General features: G+C 44.8%; 2 non-coding genes across 2 annotated transcripts; both read right to left on the bottom strand.

The window, feature by feature from the left end:
* Window positions 1–4050: 4050 nt before the first annotated feature.
* On the bottom strand, window positions 4051–4132 carry Trnas-cga. Its single transcript has one exon. It is a non-coding gene; the product is annotated as a tRNA-Ser (tRNA).
* A 3779-nt stretch (window positions 4133–7911) lies between these two features.
* Trnas-uga lies at window positions 7912–7993 on the bottom strand. The gene has a single exon. It is a non-coding gene; the product is annotated as a tRNA-Ser (tRNA).
* Between the last annotated feature and the right edge of the window lie 381 nt (window positions 7994–8374).

The raw sequence follows: 8374 nt of genomic DNA, 5'->3' as shown, positions 1-8374 counted from the left end.
CTAATCCAGGCTTATCTGCGAAGGCCTCATTGAACACCACAATTTTAAGGTTTCACTGGTTTTTGTTTATCGCTTCGTTTAGTCCGTATGTGATAACGTTATTTCTACGTTTCCTGTTGTGCAAATCAATTGATTTTTTTTAATCCATGGTCTGAACATGTTTCTGAAATGAATCAACCATGTCTATTACGAAGATTCTGTCGCGGCAACCCCTCTGTTCAAGTTTTACTGTTTCTCTTCAAGACTGCTTGTGCGTTTTAGCAGTGTTTCAACATTTGTACTTATTTTCTCTAAAGCTCTTGAGTATTCGAGCCTCGATTAGCCTCAATGGCGCTGCAAACCGACAAAATGAGCGTTCATGCACAATCCATCAGGATTGCCAACGTTATTAGATTAGCTCAGGTACGCAGGAGTTCCTCCCCTCTAGTATCTCTCTCTCTATCTCTTTCCAACCACGACTCGCCCCCGTCGTTCGACGAGGCCGGACGGCTGCTATGGTGACTGCAGTGTACTCTATGAGATACGTACGTTTCGAAGCATAGCGTCTGGATGGCGTTCCACCGTACTCTAGGGTGAGGTCCCTTACTATGTGGAACACAATTTTGAAACGAAAGTCTAGATGGCGCTTCAAACAACGGGAGGCGAACTGAAGTGAGGGAGGGGGGGGGGGGGGGGTAGTAACGTTGGGCTATGTGGCGCGGAAGTTCGTCTGCTTCTTGATCGCGGGGGTTGTGGTGACGTCAGAACGCCGAGCTATAATTGACTCTGACCAGTAGGATAGTGGGTAGACCTCAATGCTAGCTGCCGTGAGGTCTACCCACTTTCGTTCCAATCAGAGCACGGCGTTCTGACGTCACCGCAAACCCCGCGATCAAGAAGCAGACGAACTTGCGCTCCGGTCCAGCGCGTTGTTTAGAAGCAGCTCCACCGCAGCGACGTTACGTCATAGCCGCGTCGCTGTCAGAAACGCGGGGCGTCGCCCGACCGAGCACCTTGTGATCGCTTCTCGGACAATGAGGGGGCGGCATCGTGCTCATATGTATGCCGAAGAACCAGTCACGAACCGAGAAACGTGAACATACCACGCTGTGCGCTTAAAGCCTAGGATTTTTTTTTTCGCCTGGTAAGGGCACGCGTGAAAGATGTCCTAGCCCCGTCCTCGTCCTCGCTCTTTTATACTTTCATTTTTGTATGGATTTATGTTACAAAACGAATTTTTCGATTTGCTGGCGAAACCGAAATTGTACCCCTGTGTAATGACGATAGCGTTTGTTCCAACTTGTGTACGCTTTGAGTTCGCCGGGCCTCAGAGCGCACACTAGTTGATACAAACGCTATCGTCACCCCACAGGGGTACAATTTGGGTTTCGCCTGCACATCGAAAAATTCGTATTTTTCGATGTGCAGGTGAATTTTTTTTCCTATGTTTAGTGCTTTTTTTTTTCTATACCACACGACCTAGACTCGAGTATCTCATAAACGCATCTGTCTCTAATTTTTATTTTGAGCCTTCAGACCTCCCGAGGATTTTCAGTCGTACTGTATCACCTTTTTATTAAATTTTTTTATTGAGTGTTTGGCTGGTTCGTAGCAGCACGTAAACGTCTTTCCGTCACTAACGTACCTTCAAAAAAAAAAAAAAAAGGCCGTAAAAAAGAAAACAAATCGGGCTTTTATAAGGTTTTCGCGTACGCATCGTAGGGGAGTGCGGGCTTCCTGGGTTTTTTTTTCTCCGCCTGACTGTGACGACTCGTGACACCTTCTTTGACTCGCGTCTAACGTTTTTCTGAGCTCCTCCTTCCTGCCTATGCTCGCATCCGTTACCTCACCTTTTTTTTTTTGGTTTTGTTTCGTTTACTGGAGGATACTTCGCTCTCGGTTCCCCCGAAACGTGGTGCGGTAATGTTACGTGCGCGCTTGCACCGTGGTGCGTTAACTCGCTCTGCGCTAATCGTCTATACTCGTTTTCACCTCAATAACCGCCGTAAAAAAATAATTATAAAAAAAAAATCCGGCTCCTTTCAAAGCATTAATTATTTTCAACTTTTAGGGGGAGAATTAAGATATATGTAGGCGCGTTTTAGATTAGATATAGGTTATCTTATCGAGAATCATGGGCTTCAAATGCCATAAGTACGGCTACTTTCTCTGACAACCGAGTATTGTAAAACCTATTTCGCGTGTGAGCAAAGCGCAAAACGTTTTTTTTTTTTTTTTTTTTGCGGGGAAGGATGTGAAAGGGAGCGGAGGCCGTTTGACGTCATCGAGGAAGTACCTGGAGCTGTCCTCGATCGAATAAGCGGAGCTTGTTTCTAGCCGAATTTAATATTGACGGTGTATGGAAACTTTTAAAGCCTTTACTCAGTCCCGTTTGATGGCGCAAGTGTCAATGCGGGCAATCTATATAAATATTGATATGGTAGAGGTAATCTTCACGATGGCAGGAGCAGGGATATAAGAAGGCGACAGCGGAGTCGTAAATTCCCCGAGTGATGATAGCTGGAAGTGGTTTTGAACCCAATTGGATTATTCGCGCTCGCCGACCGAGCGACGAGATTTGACATTGCGATACCGCGGTGAGATTTTAAATCTGCTCGGATGCCAGCAGAGTCGCCAGGACTGACGACTGTTGCCGCTTTTCAGATAGATCGATCCTTTACGATGTCATGACCCTGGAGCTGCACTGAAAAGAAATGGCACATTTACTCGCGAACGATCATGTTGTGGCGTCACAGCGTGCGTGCTACGAGACACCAAGAGCATGCAGCATATCATAATCTAACATAGGGCATCAAGAACACCAACAGAACCGGCCGTTTACAAATACGATAAGCTGCACGACTAAAGAGATTTTGTAATTACATTTAATTATGGTTTGTGGACGTCTCCACCTTCCGTAATGAGCACGATATTGGGGAGTGGATAACGTAATTTGTGGCAGCGATGTACGTGGAAATGATTCCCAAATACCTGAAGTAAAGGAGAAGCTGTTGTTGGCGAAGGGAAAGAGATCGCGTGAAATGAAAGCAAAAGGCGTTCAAGCCAGAGAGGGAAAACGCGAAAGGGGACAAAGAAGGAACGGGAAAGCGGGAGCAGGTGACGAATGCTAGCCGCGTGAAATGGAGGACAGTCCGGAATGAAATTATAGGTTATCAAGTCAGCGGAAAGGGGAAACAAATTAGGTGAGATGGAGAGGGAATGCGGACTGGTGAGACAAGGAACCTGCATAATATCATGCGGGTGAAGTGAGGCGAAAGTACACGACACAGCTGTAATAGGCTTAAGAAATACAGGTCGTGGCTTAGAGGCTCACAATGTTCACTTTTCGTGGTCCTTGATTGCTTGCACGACGGCTTCGTCGGCTAATGCCGCTCTCTAATTGGCTGGAAAACAAATTACAAAAAAAAATCTTTTTCTTTTTATATATATATATATATATATAATGAGATTGAGGTTAGATTTGCAAGTGCAATCGTTGTAATATTGCGAACAGAGAGGGAAGAAAGTGATTATTGAATATATTGGATAAAAGTTGGGGAAAGGGAAATAGAGCTGCTCTCTTTCCCTTTTTCTCTCTCTCTCTCCCTCTCTCTCTATATATATAACTAAATAAATAAACAAAATAAGTTTCCAAACGTTTCCAAATCTCTGTAATGGTAAATTAGAGCACAGCTCTTGAGGAAGAGGAAGGGAGGATACGGAAGGGAGGATATGCCCCCTCCCCTCCTCCCATTTAGCGGGAAATGTTTACTAAATTTCCCGTTAACTTTAGCGAAAATTTCCCCGTATATTTAGCGGGAAATTTAGCGTCTATAGGAGTGTTTCAACTGTACGAAAAGCAATAATGAAACAACAGTCTAGCTACGGGAATGAACAGCGCTGGGGGGCCGGACTCGGATGTCTCAGAATGTCAGCTAAGTAGGTTTACGACTACATTACTTTGCACAGTGTTTGATAGCGGCCTGCAGCTCCTGGGCAGTGCTCTTGCGGTATCAGTTGGATGATCACAGCCATAAATCCAGATACAAAATGAAGAAAAAAAAAGTACTTCGCAGCCGGCAGGATTCGAACCTGCGCGGGAATTCCCCAATGGACTTCGAGTCCATCGCCTTAACCACTCGGCCACGACTGCTTGTTTTTTCTTTCAAGACGCTTTATTACATATGCATTATTCTACATGTTTAGGGACTAACAAAACAAAGATTGATCGCGACTCATTTGAGGTAAAAACGGCTACTTATTGGTACTACTTCTCATAGTTCATAGGTTCTCGACGATAATCGAGACGTTCTTGACTTATTGCTGGCGAACCTGACCGACGATGCATCTTGTTGGCTCATCTTTTCGGAAAACGATGCCCGTGTGAACGCGACCGAAAAAGTGGCGTGCCTCGCTTCTGGAGCGAGATCTACCGAGGCCTGTCAAGCACCTGAAGGAGAAACACTGATGCTGCCAATGGCCGCTCGACATCACTATGACGCCCAACTTTCGAGGCGCAGAGAGAGCTTTTGGACTTAAAGAAATAAGAGTTGTGGCGCAGGCTAGCTGTTGAACGTTCACACTTGAAGAAACCCCGTGACAAGGAAAAAGGAAGGGGCAAACACAACGAACTCTCTGAGGCGTCGTTGTGTTTGTCCTTTCCTTCTCCCTTGTGTCGTGTTTTTTTTTTTATTTATTCAAGTATTAGGTTTTGGAAGAGCCTGATTCTTGACCTATTCTGTATCTGAGTCAAAGTGGCCAAAGCCAAGGAGAGAAAACAAACATGGCGGCGAGCGACAGGCGGAGAAGTGTGTACGACCGGCACGGGCGGTACGGGCTGGTGCAGTTGGTGGCGTGGGGCAGATTTATTTTGTCACGACGAGTTCAAGCACTGCGGATAAATATGACTGGATATAACTAAGGTGTGTACTTTCCGGTGTTTATCAATAAGAACAATCGCCGGATGTTTTTCGGTTTTTATTTATTCTTGAAACACCGGTGTATTTCGGCTGAACGACTCGTGACGAGGCTAAGAAGTGTAATTACCGAAGGAAAAAAAAATATGCTTTGTACACCCACTCAACATGAACGATGGGTGTGCCAAATGTTGAAGATGTCTTTTTTTTCTAGCCGCAGCACTAGCTTCCGTCTCAGAATCGGCAAAACGACGCACAGCTTCATCTTATTTCTTAGTTGCAGCTTTTGCTGTGGGAGTGGTAGGATTTTCAGAGAACCTTCTGCGGACAAAAGGTCACCGGACATACTCGTCAACCCGGACAAAAGCTCACAGAGATAAAATTGTTTGCTTTTCTACATAAGCTCAAATAACATGACAAAATAAGGAAGGCATTCTATGGAAGAGTATGTATGACTCGCGCAAGGCATGTTTCTTATTTAAGGAAAGAATGTTTATTGCTCAAATCCCTAAAGGCCAGTATTGCCTCCCACTGCCTCCAGCAGTTTCGGCATGTCTCTGTCAAGCTGATCGTCCACAGAGAGCTTACTCGGGCAGTTCTAAAAACGCATTGGTGCTTTCCGAAAACTCTTCACCGGGAGCTCACCTTGGCGTGCTTGCACCAAAGCTACAGTGACCAACGTTTTATTCTGTTGAAAACGTTCAATCAACCTCCAGACACTTGGATGGTCCTGTCCCATAAGCTTGTGGAGACCCTTGTTCTGCCCTTCACACGACTTATCGGCCCTTTCCTTGTCTTTTAGCGTGGCCTCGTGCACGTTCCATATATCTCGGGAGCAAAGTCCGATCGTCGTCGGAGCACGGTCATCCTGAGTTCTCCACTCGTAGAAAAAAATCACAGCACAACCTTCAAAAGTGCGAGGTTTTTTTAGTTTACCTGGTTCAAAGAATATACTTTTCAAAGGGCTGTTTACGTGACCCCATTAAGCCCATAGTTTAGCTCAGCCCATTTCACACCGAGTAAACTTTCGTTCGACTTCCCAAAAAAAGAAAAGTGAGCTTCTGTCCGGGTCCGCCAAAAAAAAGTGATCTCTTGTCGGGCTCCGCCAAAAAATAGGTGAGCTTTTGTCCGGTTACCGAAACCTACACCTGTCAGCTCGCCTGTTCAAATAGTGGAACAGTTCCAGCGAACCCAAGACAGGGTGACACCAAACAGAACCCGCAGCCCCGGAAGCCGTTGAAAACTAAACAGATGACAATGAACGCATCTCCGTTTCTCAGGCGAAGAGACAAATTCTCAAAGAACAGTCAGTGGCCCTGAACCACACTAATGTTGGCAGTGTCTTCAAAGAACCGCAGCGACCTCTGAATAGATACTGGATTGATGCAGCATCTATGAGATAACACGCTTGGCTAACCTCTACGGGGGAAGAGTTTCGCTGAAAATAACCGTCGGTAGGAAACATTCAACGACCGGTGATTTCCGGTTTTTATCAGGAAGAAAAATTCGACCGCCGGTGTTTTTCGGTTTTCACCAATTTTGTATTTTTGTCACCGGCGACTGTTTATCGGTGTCTTGCACCAATAAACACCGATAAAAGCGCACAACCCGGGTGCAACTTATCTTGTAGCTGTTCAAATATGTCCGAAATACTTCGAGATCATCCGCCTGTTCTTGGACGTTCGCGGTCTTTTCCCCGGTTTGGCAAGCCTAGTAAACCGAGTGAGCTGAATCCGTCGAATTCTGTCTTTGCACTGTGCATACTTCATATCATTTTGATGCCAAACGCTTGATATATACCCATTACAGCTGCCCGGGAATATCAAAAAAGAACTTCGAAATCTTGCATCAGGGTTCTTCCAAAAACGAACCCCCCCCCCCCCTTTTCCACCGCAAAAAACAAAAAAAACAAACAAAAAAAAACAGGCATAGTGTTTTATAAATGCACGCGTAAACGTTTCATTGCACACAATCTGCGGTTCATTGACCACAGTTCTGCAATGCCTCGGGAATCAAGCCATTTCTTCACTGGCATAGTTTTTGAACAAAAACTAAACGGTAATGTTCTGACCTTTAATAATATAGGCACTTCATTCAAAAAAGAAAAAAAAAAGAAATAACGTCGTTATACCTTGTTTATCATTTGTATGGTCGTCTGGTTCCATATATATATATTTTGTCATATATACGTATATTTTTGCAGATTTTGAGAAACGGATTACCACGTGGTTGCTGAAATACCTTCGTTCTGGCAATTAACTGGAACACAAAAAATGTGACCCAAGCCAGTAGCACCATCTTCGATTGATCGAAATATATCCGATCTTCGCATGGGTTTAAAACACGACCTCCAAATAAATGTCTCGAAAACATTATATGCGGTACCTTAACCGTTACCCTTGAAAATTGTATGACCCGAAAAAGTTACGTAAATTTTGACAAGAATTTCATCTCGTACAGCAATCTAGTCAAATTTCAAATGTATCTCATGTCCCACATACGAGCACTCAATTTAGCGTTCCTTGCAACATTGACTTAGTGTTGTCCATAGAACTCATCGGTACTGCCTAAAAGCTGTGGCCTCCTTGTTGACCACGTAATGTCCAAGGTCTCAGCGTTTAAAATTTGTTTTTGTTGTTTTTTCACCATATACCGTTGCTTATGGTTTCTCTGCAGAGCTGCGAGATGGAGCTTCGTCGATGCACTGAGTGTTGAACTCAAACTGGTCTTGAGAATTTTATCGAAATATCGGTGTAACTTTTTTTAAATGTACTTTTTTGTGACAATGTGGATAGGTTTTGAAAGGAGAAGAAAGGATTGTGACACCGAGGCAAAATATTTATTCATGTAGCAGCTGTTTGACAGGTTCGTCTGAACATCTCTGGGTTCCAACGTGTTTGTTTCGTCGCGGTACTGATAACGCACAGGATTGCGACTGAGCCTGTCGCTGGTTGGGATCTATCTATAATTGTATAAAATAAAAAAATAAAAAATCCGTAAGAACAAAAAGGTACTTCGCAGCCGGCAGGATTCGAACCTGCGCGGGAAGATCCCAATGGATTTCAAGTCCATCGCCTTAACCACTCGGCCACGACTGCCCACGCACGAACCGCTCTCCAGCTGATGCTGCGCGGAGAAGCGGCAGCTGACAGGTGCACAACAAGTGCGCTAACTCTGGGTCGCGCTGCTGCGACAGGCTATTCACAGATGGAGACACTCGCACGTTACCCGTATCATTCAGGAGCGCGCTGGTGAAATGACAGCGGATGAACGTTCGCGCGTGTTTGCGAAAGGAGACAGGACTCGGGTTGCGTTTCCACGCGAAGCTTTCTTCGTTCTTCAAACATTTTTTTTTTATAAAAACGTTTTGTGTTACAGTAATTATTCGTTTCGAGGCACGTGTGCACATATATTGTTGTGTTAATGCAATACTATATACGCGAATTTGATATTAGGGAGTTCTCGTAGACCGCGTTTTC

Source organism: Ixodes scapularis, unplaced genomic scaffold, assembly GCF_016920785.2.
Source record: "Ixodes scapularis isolate PalLabHiFi unplaced genomic scaffold, ASM1692078v2 ptg000683l_1___fragment_1__unscaffolded, whole genome shotgun sequence".
In the NCBI taxonomy this organism is placed as follows: domain Eukaryota; kingdom Metazoa; phylum Arthropoda; class Arachnida; order Ixodida; family Ixodidae; genus Ixodes; species Ixodes scapularis.
The sequence above is the reverse complement of the archived record's forward strand: the minus strand, read 5'-3'. Positions and strand labels throughout refer to the sequence as shown.